Below are 15,353 nucleotides of genomic sequence, written 5' to 3'. Positions count from 1 at the left end.
TCTTTCAAGTGAATGTGTAAATGATATTATTTTGAATATTCTTATTTTATGAATTGAAAGAAAATTCTTCATTTAAAATTTATATTAAAAAAAGAGAGAGAATTTAGATTATCTGAATAAATCTTAAGTTACAATTATTTTTCATAATTTCTCACCGCACGATTTAGATAGCGGAAAATTTGGATATGTATTGGAGTCTTCCGGAGTCGGAGGAGAGGGAAAAATGGATGAGGAGTGGAAGTTTAATAGAACTAATAGACGTCACCCTTAGTTTAAGGCATGTCAAATGCTTGGAAGGTGAAGTTTTACTGTTTTAAGCAAAAATCTGGATAAATCAAAGGACACGATAGACAGAGAGGGTTTTGGAAGAAAGAGGCGGCAAGCATTTGAGGACAGCTCGAGGAGTAATTATTTCTCAAATCCAGGCTTTTACCTTATATTTATTGATTTCTTTTTTAAAAAGCTAGTCCAATTATAATAGTTCAAGTATGTGAATACCTCTTTTCAGCCATGTTTAAATAGATGTTTCCAAATTGTAGACTCTGTGTTACTGGAACGGTAGTTTCTATTTTAAAATGAAACAAATAATTCCTGTGCAGCAGGGTTTGGATAGTTGCTATTGCTTATATCATGAGTGAACTACTGTCTAGAATCCGGCTTTTGTGCATACCAGCCTTTAAGTATCCTATTAGATATTCTTTTTCAAAAAAAATTAAAAATAAAAATAAAAACCTCTTGCTAATAGTGGTACTCCAACTTTAATGTAACTTGCAATTTGGGATTTCATCTTATATCTTATTTTGAGGCAGATCTCTCCAACTGTACATGCTTTGGATATTGCTCCACAAACATCTCACTTAACCAGCAATGAATACATTCTTGATTAATTTTGTTTGACCATAATCATGATTTGTGTATTTGTTGTTTCAGCCAGTCAGATGGTTGGGTTTTATTTTGTTTGTTCCTTCCTTTTTGGTGATATAAATAAGCTTATATACATATATATATATATATATATATATATATATACATATATATATATATATATACATATATATATATATATATATACATATATATATATACATATATACATATATATATATATATATATATACATACAGACACTCTCAAATTGAAAACAACCACCATAAATCTGTGTGAAAAATCAAGCTATTGCAATCACTGATTATTAATCTCCTATCACATGATTATTAAACTGCTGAAAATAAATTCTCAGCTAATATCGAAAAATAACACAACTGCAACTTCACTTAAAATACGGAAAGAAATGCGCAACAGAATCAACACAATATTTTCGGACAAATTGTCCCTGGAAAAACCCTAAGGGAAAACCAGTTCTACAGATGAGAAATTATATTAAACTTTAGCAAATCAAGAGATACAAAATTCCTTGCCTCACACTGGCAGAACTCCGACAACCTCCTAATTTCTCCCACTGATATTTCTCACTGCTATCCCTGCGCTAACACTGCGCCCTTGCTAACACTGCAAGACTATTTGCTAACACTACAAACTGCTTCTCCAAAACGCTTCTTCCTGTGCCCTTGCTAACACTGCAAGACTGTTTGCTAACACTGCAAACAGCTTCACCAAAGCATCACCGCCTTGCTAACACTGCAAGACTGTTTCCTAACACTGCAAACTGCTTCTCCAAAAGCTTCCTGCCTTTCTCTCCAAATGCCCCCTAGACCCCTTTTTATACTACTCTCGTTGGTAAACCAACGACCGAGATTAAAACAAACCAACGGCTGAGATTAAGACAACTCAACAGCCAATAATAGAATTGGTTGCAAGGTGTCCAAAAGGGAATCTCTAAAATTAGTAAATAATAACCATTTACTAATTTTTGGCAAGTGGACAAACAGCTGTCCAAACCACCCATAAATACAACCGCTATTCATAGATAAGGATGAATAGCTGTCCAAGCTACCCATAAATAGTGCTGCTATTTCTGGGTCAGAAATAACAACTGTCCAACTAACAATAATTAACACTCCCTCTTAGCGAGGAAGCTGTTCTGCATGACACCCATCTTATCTCTGAAGAAGATAAATTTGGCCTTTCCCAAAGCCTTCGTCAGAATGTCTGCTACCTGCTCATCTGTAGGTATGTATTGTAGTCGAACAACTTTCTTCAATCTGCACACGTGGGTCTCTTTGCTGTGTGCTACAAAGCCTTCTGGTTGTTCTATGTATACCTCCTCCTTCAACTCACCATTGAGGAATGCTGTCTTGACATCCATTTGATGGATCTGCCATCCCATCTGTGCTGCAAGTGAGATTATAGCTCGTATAGAAGTATACCTGGCAACTGGAGCAAATGTCTCCTCATAGTCTATTCCCTCCTTCTGAGAGAACCCCTTTGCCACAAACCTAGCCTTGTATTTCTCGATGCTACCATCTGCACCGTGCTTTATCTTATAAATCCAGCGTGATCCAACTACAGCCCTATCTGTTGGTCTAGGTACTACCTCCCACACATCATTCTGCATTATTGAAGAATATTCCTCAACCATAGCATCTCGCCATACCTGATGTTCTGCAGCTTCCTGATAGCTAGAAGGCTCACTATCTACCAACTGACTAACATAGTCATTGAACTTGGCTGGTTGTCTTCGCTGTCTAGTACTCTTCCTAGGAGCTCCCACAAACTCCTGAGTATCCCTTTGTGCACAATCTCTGATGAAGTGATAGCTGATATCTATATGTTTAGACCTATCATGAAACACTGGATTTTCAGACAACTTGATGCAACTCTGATTGTCACAATGTATCATAGTAGTCTCAACCTTCTAACCAAACAAGGCTACTAACAACTTTCGAAGCCATATAGCTTCACATGTCGTCATGCTAGCTGCTATGTATTCTGCTTCTGCTGAACTTAGAGCCACAAACTTCTGCTTCCTGCTGAACCAAGATACAACTCCTGATCCCAAGCTGAAACAACACCCTGAAGTGCTCCTTTTGTCTGTTGTACTTCCTGCCCAATCTGCGTTAGTATAGCCTATCAACCTGATACCTTCACCTCGAACATATATGATCCCATACTCAACTATACCACACAAGTAACGTAGCACATGCTTAGCCGCTCTCCAATGCATTCTCTTTGGTTCAACCATGAACTGACTAAGAGAGTTTACTGCAAATGCTATATCTGGTCTAGTGTTGACCAAATACATAAGCGTACCAATCAACTGTCTATATAAAGTGGGATCTACATCTTTCTCCTTAGATGTATCGTCATGCTCTGTGCTCACCTCCGGAACACCTGTCACGGTCTCACGAAGCAATCTAAGTGCTCCATGATGAATATGGCCCATCCTCCTATGCCATAGCTCTCCAAGATCTCTAGGATTATTGTTGCTCATAAGTGCCTTAGGAGTATCAAACTGCAATCTATAAAGGCGACCACTCCTAACTCCAATAGTTATGGGTGATTTCCAATCCTTGTGCTTAATCAACACATGTGTCCCTCTAAAGAGTACATTATACCCCCTATCCTAAAGAACAGATACAGAAATCAAATTCATACCTAAGCCCGGCACATATAACACATCATGAAGAGGAATTATCTTTCCATTCTCCCTTTGAAACTGAACAGTCCCTTTCCCAACAGGGTTGAGTTTGGACAAGTTTTCCATAGAAATCTGGATGTTGGTGTCCTCCTCCTTGTAACTGGAGAAGTACTCTCTAACTTCTTTCATATGAAATGACGCCCCACTATCTATATACCAAACACACTGTGAGGTTGAGCTAACCATACAAGCTATGAGTGCAAACTCATCTTCCATTCTGCTGGAGAGTTCTTCTGCACTTGCTAAAGCTGCCACCTGCTTCTTACCCTTTTTCCTCTCTGGGAAATCACTGACATAGTGGCCAAACTCGTGACATCCAAAGCACTTAACCTTAGAAAGGTCCTTCTTCTTCTTTTCACTTTGTGAATTTGATCCTTTGCTAGATCCCTTCTTTGCTTTCCCTTTACCCGCTAGGGCAACGTTCTCTTGTTCCACCTCATTTTTCTGACTCTTGTTGGCCCCATTGACAAGACTTAGTCTAAACTACTCCTGAGTGAAATCAGTCCATAGTCGATCCCAACTCGGTAAAGTATCTCGTCCACTGACAACTTGAACAAAGACACTCCATTGTTTAGTAAACCCATTTAGGGCTATTCTCACTAGCTCATCATCACTAGGGCTATCTCCAACAGCTGCTAACTCATCCTTGACAAGTCTGAGCCTGGTGAGGTAACTTGTGACGTCTTCTCCCTGATTCATCCGGGTATTCTTTAGCTTCTCTCTGAGAATCAACTTCCTATTAGTGGTAGCATTCTGGTACAGATTTAGAATGGCATCCCACATCTTCTTTGCTGTATCTAGCTCTGAGATATGTGGAACAATATGATCCTTGACACCATCAAGGATAATCCTCCTCGCTTTGGCATCGTCCTTCCTATATGCTGCAAGCTGTGTTGCATCCGTTGGTACAGGTACACCACTGGTAGCATAATCCTTGATACCATTCTCTTTCAACAATAAAGAAATTCTGGCCTTCCAGACACCAAAATTTGAGGCACCATCCAATCTATCCTGATCTTTCAAACCAGCTGAAGCCATCTCAAGGGTTTAAAGCAATAATAAATCTAAAGAGATCAAAATTTCTTTCCTAGGGCAAAACTCTACTACCCTTAACAATGCTCTGATACCATGTGAAAAATCAAACTATTGCAATCACTGATTATTAATCTCCTATCACAAATGATTATTAAACTGCTGAAAATAAATTCCTAGCTAATATCGAAAAATAACACAACTGCAACTTCACTTAAAATACGGAAAGAAATGCGCAACAGAATCAACACAATATTTTCGGACAAATTGTCCCTGGAAAAAACCCTAAGGGAAAACCAGTTCTACAGATGAGAAATTATATTAAACTTCAGCAAATCAAGAGATACAAAATTCCTTGCCTCACACTGGCAGAACTTCGACAACCTCCTAATTTCTCCCACTGATATTTCTCACTGCTATCCCTGCGCTAACACTGCGCCCTTGCTAACACTGCAAGACTGTTTGCTAACACTGCAAACTGCTTCTCCAAAACGCTTCTTCCTGTGCCCTTGCTAACACTGCAAGACTGTTTGCTAACACTGTAAACAGCTTCACCAAAGCATCACCACCTTGCTAACACTGCAAGACTGTTTGCTAACACTGCAAACTGGTTCTCCAAAAGCTTCCTTCCTTTCTCTCCAAATGCCCCCTAGACCCCTTTTTATACTACTCTCGTTGGTAAACCAACGACCGAGATTAAATCAAACCAACGACTGAGATTAAGACAACTCAACAGCCAATAATAGAATTGGTTGCAAGGTGTCCAAAAGGGAATCTCTAAAATTAGTAAATAATAACCATTTACTAATTTTTGGCAAGTGGACAAACAGCTGTCCAAACCACCCATAAATACAACCGCTATTCATAGATAAGGACGAACAGCTGTCCAAGCTACCCATAAATAGTGCTGCTATTTCTGGGTCAGAAATAACAGCTGTCCAACTAACAATAATTAACAATCTAAAAATGCCGATTGGCTACTTGGTATTGAAGAGTATAAGTATGATTGTTGTGAATCCAAAATTTAAATCATATATATGTATTTTCATGCTTATTTGTAGAATTGAAAACGTTTGGTTATTCCACTCAATATTTGTATTGCTATCATAAAATATGTAGTCATTCATATCTGTTGTTGTGAACCAAAACATTTTAAATAATCATTTTTTTTCCTTAAAGCTTTATGTATTATATTTTAGCTAAAATCTAGGAACACTGTGGATTAACGTCAAGATAAAATAAATAATCTATTTGAATTTGTGCCCTGTTATATTATTTATTTTTAGTATTTTTAAACCAGATTATAATAGAGCCTTAGTACTAGGCTTAAAAGTCATAGCTTTAGAAGTGTTGATAGAGTCTCCCATAAAGAAAAAAGTATTTGAGAAGTATTTATGTTCTAGATTATAGAGATCAAATATTTTATTTATCCCTATTAGATTTGAATTTTCTAATTCTTTTTTTTTTTTGGTAAATTCTATCAAAAGATGAATATAAAAGATATTAAGGAAAATATATATCTCTAGTGGTGTTTCTAATTTTATTTTTTTGTTTCGAGGATAGTATCTTGTAAATTTATTACTATCCTAGATATAGCAGTGTAATGTGAAAGACAGAGAAGGGTAAAGTAATTTTTTTACTATTTACCTCCTAGTTAGAATATGATATTTTAAGATGCTTTGACCAAAGCTTAGATCACATATATTGTTTAATTTGCTTGGTTAATTTTTTTTATTAACTCTTTGTCACCCTGTATATATGATTTTTACTTAAAACTAAAGAATGTTTAGTAGATAGATGCACAATTTCACCATATTTTTCTGACTCATCAATGTCGAGTTACTAGACTTCTCGAGCAAGGGTCGGTGCATTTTTCATTTTAGGAAGAGCCCCAGGGAGTTAACCACTCTGTGATTGGGCGGTAAAAGAACCTAGGTTACACTCCTGTCTTAGGATTTGTAGGTGGATGTGACATCTGGAGGCTTGGGAGACAGGGTTGAAGTTTCAGTGTGGTGCCTAGATGACTAGACCAAGATGGTCTTATTTGGGATGTATTTTGATCATACATGAAGTGTTGAGTTCTACATGCATTATAAAATTGGATGTTTCATATGTTTGACAAATAATCAACATTCTCCTTTTTAGATTTATCATTGTGTATATTATGTTAATTTGACTTATAGTCGCTTGTATATATAGGCAAAAATTGAAATGCAATATTGAAATGATCTTATTTTGGCAATCTATGGTCAAAATTTTGCACTTGACAAATTATTATGTGAAAATTTAACCTTGACTAAATGTGGGTCTTTCAACTTTGATTACGTGTCTTTGAGTTTGAGGAAGTTTTTCTTCTTTGATAAAATGAAAAGAGTTTTAGAAATAATCAATCTTTGTTTTTGAATGAGTTAGATTTAAGTGGTTGTTCCATCTTGGCAAGTCTTCCAGATAGTGTGGGTAACTTATCTTCTCTATCAAAGTTGAATTTAGGCTCTTGTTCTAGTTTGACTAGACTTCCAAATAGTGTGGGTAACTTATCTTCTTTAAAGAAGTTGAATTTAAGGTCTTGTTCCAGCTTGCTCAGCCTTCTTAATAGTGTCGGTAACTTACCTTCTTTAAAGGATATAGATGTTAGGAATTGTTCAAATTTGTTGAGCATTCCAAACAATGTGGATAATTTATCTTTATTGGAGTTAGATTTAAATGATTTTTTGGTGAGTCTTCTAGACAGTGTGGGTAATTTATCTTCTTTAGAGGTATTGAATTTAAAGTCTTGTTCCAGTTTGGTGAGCCTTCCAAACACTATGGGTAATTTATCTTCTTTAGGCGATTTAGATTTAAGATATTGTTCCAACTTAGTGGGCCTTCCACATAGATTTGGTGATTTACATTGTTTGATATATCTATATTTAGTTGGATGTACACAACTATCTTTGTTTCCAGAAAGTTTTGAAAGCCTAGCTTCTCTCGAGCATTTGGAGATGCAAGAATGTGAGAAGCTCATGAACCTACCCCAAAATTTTGGTCAGCTAAAGAGTTTAAAATATGTGAGCATACATGGATGCAATGCATTACAGAGCCTCTCTTGTGATTTTGAGTGTTTGACTTCACTAGTTTCTATGAAGGCTTCAGAGTGATGTCAATTGGAAGAAGATACAATGGAGAAGTTAGCCAAGATGAAAGGACTGATGATGGTGGATATACACAAGAGACCTATGTTGAAAAAGCAATGGGAACAAGTGAGGTGGAAATACTCCTTAGCAGTAGTGGAGTGGGGACCAAGTCTGGTAATTTCTTTGTTATATATTCTCTTGTGCTCAAATTTGAACTAAGAAATTTATTTCTCTATTTATCATTTCTCATCGTTGCTTTTAATTTGAGGTTCTTCATTTCATTTTAGAGTTATTTATACCCATGTGCGGATGTGATGAGCAGAGAATTTTTTCATAGCGAGTCAAAATTGTTGCATATTGATGAGAATGGGTAGCTCGGGGAATTGCCTAGTTTGGCAAGTGGGGAAAAAATATGGATGTTATTAAAGGAGAGGGATGTGGGATATTTATTATCATCAAAATAGAAGGTGTTGGGAAGTAGTGAACAAGAAGTGGATGGAGGTGGTTGCTTCCGACGGTGGGCAGATGATATATGTGGGTGTGGGAAGGTCGTGGGAGAAAAGAGAGAGGCATGTGAGGCAAGCTATCCCACATTTACCGTGGCATTTTTGTGTGGATGGCTCCTGACATGAGGGCGAGGCTATTAGTACAACTAATCTCCCACAAAAAAATACCAAAGACAAAATAAAGTCAAATTTCTTTTTCCAGATTCATGAAAACATAGTGATTTTTTTCCAAATTTTATTATTATTTTCAACTACAAATTATCTAGATCATGAAGATCAAATGCTAAAATTTACAAAAAAAAAAAAAATCAAAATTGATCAACTGTACATTTTTTGGGAGGATAGCCGTGTCCTAGGCTATCCTTAGCCTATTCCGTGTGGAGAGATTATAGGAGAACTCTTAGAGATCATGTGAATTAGGCTATTAGGAAGGTAAACCATAAAAACTTCATATGGGAAGCATGCGAATTAGGCTATTTTAACTTCGGCACTATCATAAATCTTAAACTTTTTTTATGCAATTTATATGATGCTTTTTTAATTTATAAAAGCTACAGATTAAACAAGCTTAAATTTTCAAAACACAATACTCCAAATTTCTTTTACACCCTCGATGTAAGCACCTAGTTTCTTGGGAGGCATTCCAAGAAATAAGTGTAAATTATGCATCTCTGCATTAAGTCTAAGGAACTAGGTGCTTCTTAATGAAACTATACCTAAAAGAAGTACTTGGTCAAGTTAAATGGGTCAAAATAAAAAATAAAAATAAAATGGAAGTAACCAAATGAATACTCGAGAAGACACAATAAAATCCATCTACCTTTCCAATCAAATCATACACTACAAAAGCTCCAACATGCACTCTTTAGACTGGTCCAATGGAGATGAAGATGTATACATATTTGTACCCATGTTTAGTTGTTGCCATGTTTCCTTGCCTACAACTAGCTGATCTCTTGATGAACTTTTGAAATAAAAAATAAATCATATCATTTTTACATGTTCAAACAATCGTTGAACTCCATTCACACAAATAAATTTAAGACATTGTTATCAGGAAACCAACCATACCTAAATTATTGTGAAGAGACCTTCCGATTGTGTTTGCACTATCATGTTGTGGAGGATCAAAGAGGGTTGTGGCTACAAGGAAATTTATTTGCACTCCTTCTTAATGTGTTTTGTGCTAAGTGTTAACATGCTAAGTGTATTATATTAACACTTGCAAGAGGTGCATTTTTTGTGGTACAATAGATAGTGCCATCAAAGAGGGTCATAAGGTCAACAAATTGCCAAGGTCATCTTTTTTGTTGAAATTAATCCCACCTACCCCAGCTACATCTCTGCAAACCACATTTTTTCTTGCTATTTTCTATCCCATCATGTTGTTTGAACAAGTTCTACATTAAAGAATATTACTATTATAATCTTTTCTAAAAACTTATAATAGTAGAGTTGAAGCAATATATTAAATACATTTTAATGTGTTGACTAGTTGTTTTTGGTGTATGTACTAGAGTTCTAAAAAGATAGAAATGAAGACAGAGATGAAGAAATGTTTTTAAATATAGGGTTTATGTACCACGCAATAGTTTGAAAAATAAGTGAAAGAAAACTTTTGTAATGCTATTGGAATAGCAAAGATACTATGAATTAATAGAGCAACTATTGATAAACTTTTGTGGATGTATAGTTTATGAGAAGCAACTCTGAATTGGTGTCTTTATGTAATCAAAATATTTCATATTATACTGTATATATATATATATATATATATATATATATATACACACACACACAAAATCTAGTTTTATCTTTATTTTGATGCTTTTGTGAGTTTCATTTCATTTTCTACATCTCCTCTGTCTCTTTCCATCAATGGTATCAAAGCTAAAGGTTTAAAGATTACTGGGTGAAGATTTTTGTTTGGGAAGCTCTCAAGATTCAAAATTTTTTTTTTCACAGTCAACAATTTTTGCAAGCACAAGATTAAAAAATCCATAGATCCCACAATTCAATGGAAAAAAATATGAGTATTGGGTAGTGACAGTGAGAGCATTATTTTCTTCACACGATTTATGGGATCTTGTTGAAAATGGATACCCAAAATTGAACCAGCAAATGCAATAGCATACAATGCACTTTCTCAAGAAGATAAGGATTTATTGAAGGATAATAGGAAGAAAGATTCAAAAGATTTATTTTTTATCTTTCAAGGGTGCATGAAAGTAAATTTCCAAGGATTTCAACATCAACAAAGTCCAAGCAAGCATGGGATATTCTTCAAATAGTATACCAAGGAGTGGAAAAAGTGAGACAAAAAAACTACAAACACTAAGAAGAGATTTTGAGCCTATTAACATGAAAGAATCAGATACAATATATTCATTTCTCACTCAGCTTCTTGGATTGGTAAACCAAATCAGATCTCATAGTGAGACACTTGAAGAAGAGAGAGTAGTAGAAAAGATATTAAGATGTTTGCCTCCAAGATTTGACAGTATTGTGGTAGTCATAGAAGAGCCAAAAGATCTCTCACAAATATTAGTTGACGAGATATATGTCTCCCTCATTTCTCATGAGCATAGACTAAATTGAAGAACACACACAAGTTTGGAGTATGTCTTCAAGACACAAATTTCAATCGGCCATGGTAGAGGCAAGGGAAGAGAAAATTTCAAATGTAGAGGAAGGAACTCATATAGAGGTGGAAGAAGCAACCCATCAAGTCCAAGTGGAAGACGTAGCAGCCATAACCCAATACAAAATTCATTTCAAAATCAGCCTCAAGGGAAAAGGTATGACAAATCCTCAATCCAATGTCATTATTGCAAGAAATTTGGACATTATCTTAATGAATGTAGAAAGAAGCAATATGATTCTTAACCAAAAAGTGAAAACTTCACCAAAGAAAATCAAACTTAGGATACCATGTTCTTAGCTTGTCATGTTGCACAAGAAAGTCAAATAGATGTATGGGTTTTAGATTTAGGGTGCAACAGTCATATGACAAGAAATTTAGAAATGTTTTCTAGTTTGGATGAAAGTGTGAAATTTGATGTAACTTTGCCCAATGACAACAAAGTAGAGGTTAAAGGAAAAGGGAATATGAACATTCTAACCAAGAAGGGGGAGAAGATACATATATCTGATGTCTATTTTGTTTCTCGGTTTAAAACATAATTTAATGAGCATTGGACAACTTGTTCAAGAAGGTTATAGAGTATCTTTTTAAAATGGAGTGTGCACAATCCTGGACAAATTTTTGAGCAATCAGCTCATTGCCAAAATCCAAATGACAAACAATAGGATGTTTCCATTAAAGATTAATCCTGATTTGAATGTTAAAAATACTCAAGCACAACCTACAAAGATCACACTAGATGCAAAAGAAAAGTTGCAGTAGTCACACAAACAATATTTCAAGTAGAAATAAAAGATGAAACTTGGCTTTGGAATCTAAGTTTTGGGCATTTAAAATTTGCACCACCAAACTTGCTTCACAAAAAGAGCATGGTCAAAGGATTACCCCTCATAGAGAAACCAACAAGGGTATGTGAAGGTTGCATCTTAATAAAGCAACATAAAGATTCATTTCCAACAGCTATGTCAATGAGAGCCAAGAAACCTTTAGAGATCATCCATTCATATTTATGTGGACCAATAGAAACACCCTCCATTGGTGGAAGTAACTACTTCTTGACATTCATTGATGATTATTCAAGGAAAACATGGGTCTATTTTCTAAAACATAAGGATAAAATTTGTGTTTAGTTTAGTCAATTTAAGGTTCTTGTTGAAAAGCAAAGTGGTAATTACATCAAAGCATTGAGAACAGATAGAGGTAGTGAATATATCTCAAATGAATTTCTAAATTTTTGCAAGGAACATGGAATTCAAAAGAAATTCACTACTAGATATACCCCTGAACAAAATGGAATATCTGAAAGGAAAAATAAAACAATAATGGAAATGGCTAGAAGCATGATGAAAGAAAAACATTTGTCAAATGAGTATTGGGCTGAAGTCGTATCATGTGCAACATATATAATGAATAGATGTCCAACCAAGAGTGTGAAAAATATGATTCCCAAAGAAGTATGGAATGGAATAAAATATATTGTTTCTCATATGAGAGTTTTTGGATGTGTGGCATATGCACATGTACTAGATGAGTTGAGAAAAAAATTGGATAACAAAGGAGAAATGTGTATATTTATTGGTTATAGTAATGAATCAAATGCATATAAGCTATACAATCCAATCAACAAAAAGGTTATAATCAGCATAAATGTACAATTTGTAGAAGATGAAGCATGGGATAGAACCTTAGGTAAGAAAATTAATATAGCAGCCAACATACCACAAGAGGAAGATGAAGATTTTGCAACAGCACATACTTCAAATGTGACTTCTCCTACACCCATTCAAGGTCAAAAATTGGGTCAAAGGACACCATCATCAAGCATTAGGACAGCCCAATTCTCACAAGCGAATACACCATCAAATGTGTAGAAAAAACCTTCTTCAATTGGGACTCTTAGTATTGATCCATCAAGTCCACAATCTATTGATTATGCATTTGGAAAACAATGACTACCTATTTTTGATTATGCTTAATTCAAATTGATGGAAAATAAAATTTTGATGACATAGGATTGATTTGTCTACATTATTTTTTATATCTCTTTAATATCTTTCCAATGCATTTTGAACAGAGTTAATCAGACTCCATATGTGAAAGTTATGGCCTTCAGAGTAAAGCCTACTTTTAGTTCTTCAAAATCTGATTAGGTTTTGAAGAAGTAAATTTTACTTCTTCAAAACCTGATCAGATTTTGAATGCAAATTTTCATTTCATAACCTGATCAAGTTATTTGAATCTTAGAAACCCGATCAGGTTATGGCTTGGTGATAGCATAGGGAAATGACCCAAAGGCTTGTGAGACTATTTTCCCTCCAATTTTTTTCCTTTAGACATTTTTTCAACTTCTAAAATGAATTCTCACCTTTTCCTTCATCAAGTTTTCTAACGGTGAAGTGGGTATCTCTAAAATCACCACCATAATCTTACACATCTTCTTAGCTTTCTAACCATATAAATTTTTATTTTTTTGGACAACATTACCATTCTAAACTTTAATTACTTTTATCAATGCCTTGACATTCTTCATAGACATATGTCTACCATTTTTTAAATAATTTTTTATATACTTAACCAAATTCAAAATAAATTATATATAATTGTTCTACACTTGATTCTATACATTGTTTTTTTTATAAAAAAATTCGATTATTTTGATGCAAGTTATGCTCAACACACGAATAGGTACCAAAATTTCAATATGTAGTTAATTCGATAATTCATAATTTTAAAAACCACTCATCATAAATTTACAAAAAAATACACAAATTCTAGATATCACTCTTAACTATTATCCTACCAAAGGGATATGCAAGATACTAAATATAACTCGATCTTTGTGCTACACACGAAAACATTTATGTTATGTTTTCTAAAAATATAAGGGACTATTTTTTTTATGTGCACAAGGTTTGACCCACCTAATATTATCCATTTTGTAAAAACTTTAGTAGTTTAGAAAGCAGATTCAGAGTAATACATTTTATATGTTTTATACATCTTGTCAGATTTAGTGGATGACCCTCAAATGTCTCATCCAAGTTCAGGTTTACCTGATTTCAAAAAAAAGGTGTCCACTTATACCCCACTTTTTGTACATCATCTTGGTGCACTCACCCACTCTCCTCAAAATGCCTCCTCATCACCAAGTATGTTTTCTACTATTGTTTTTGCATTGCTTTGTATGTTTTAGCATTGTTATGTATGTTTGAACATTATTTTTTATGTTTTTTAGTTTTGTTTCAAATTTGTTTATTTATTTAAAATGTAATTGATTTTTTTATCAAGAAATGTGAATAATCAACCACCATATCCCCATCCTAATCAACAAAATCAAAATGAAAATCTTCCACAAGATCAAAATGAAAACCCTCATGAGGAAGACAAAGAAGTTCCACAACCTCCATCGATTGAAATAGCTCCTCCTGGTAGCTAAGACAATATAAGGAATGAAATAGAAAGAGGGGAAAATGAATTAGAAGCAATCATTGGTAGGTTGAAAGCTTGCAGCAAAACTAGTCCTATGAGAACACAATTAACATCCTCCCTTGTGTCCATTATGAGCCATGTAGCTTTTGTTAGTGGTCAGTTGGATATTTGGCATATTAAGAGAGAAGAAAAAGGAAGATATTAGGAAAAAAAATTATCCTATAAAGATGTAAGAAAAAAAGACATGATGAAAGGTTAAACAAACAAGAGAACAAGACATTGTTAAACATACAACTAAAAGGTTCCCCATCCACTGGTGCATACATGATGATATTAGAAATAACTTTTGGGATAGATGGTGGATGGTCTTTGATGCCCCTCCATGCAATAATCACGAGGTTCCAATGTATTTCTTAAAGAAATTGTATTGTGAATTTATCCTTGGGGAGATCTCCAATTATTTTGACATGTTAGATTTTCAAGGTAGAGGTAGGGGGTTTTCATTTGAGAGGCTGGGGGCACGTTGTGACCCTAATGTTGTTAGGGCACCTATTGTCAAGGCATAGGGTGAGCATGTCATTATTTTCCTTCAGTTGTTAAGGACCATGTAGAGACCATTACTCTAGGGACTATCAATGCTTTGACACAGACCCTCATTCATTGTGTCAGTCCATTAGTTGAGGAGGAGTCTTCTTCATGTCGTGGTCACATGTGCATGTCATGTGGATCCTTATGCACATTTGACAATCATGTTGGAGACACTATAGATGATGGGCTAGTCACTGATGAGTTCTTGAGTGACACATTTATCATTGACACTCAAGTAAATTACAATTATAATAAACTAATTTGATCACATTTCGTATGTACAGTGAATGACTAATTAATTAGCATTTCTTGACAATGTTCAAAATTCAAGGTAAAAGTTTTGATGGCCCTAATACAGATTCCTCGACCCCATTTTACGTCCTGTCGATGATTTGACAAGCATGTATCAATTTAATCATTTAAATTAATACATATATTTATTA

The 15,353-nt window shown here is 34.7% G+C and overlaps 1 pseudogene; it reads left to right on the top strand.

Moving 5' to 3' along the window:
- The first annotated feature begins 5,596 nt into the window (after window positions 1-5,596).
- The window catches only part of LOC149540450 (uncharacterized), a 54,816-nt pseudogene continuing 45,059 nt past the window's right edge, over window positions 5,597-15,353 (top strand).

The sequence above is a fragment of the Cupressus sempervirens genome, chromosome 9 (genome assembly GCF_028749045.1).
Source record: "Cupressus sempervirens isolate cs-2001-9-10 chromosome 9, ASM2874904v1, whole genome shotgun sequence".
Classification (NCBI taxonomy): domain Eukaryota; kingdom Viridiplantae; phylum Streptophyta; class Pinopsida; order Cupressales; family Cupressaceae; genus Cupressus; species Cupressus sempervirens.
The sequence above is the reverse complement of the archived record's forward strand: the minus strand, read 5'-3'. Positions and strand labels throughout refer to the sequence as shown.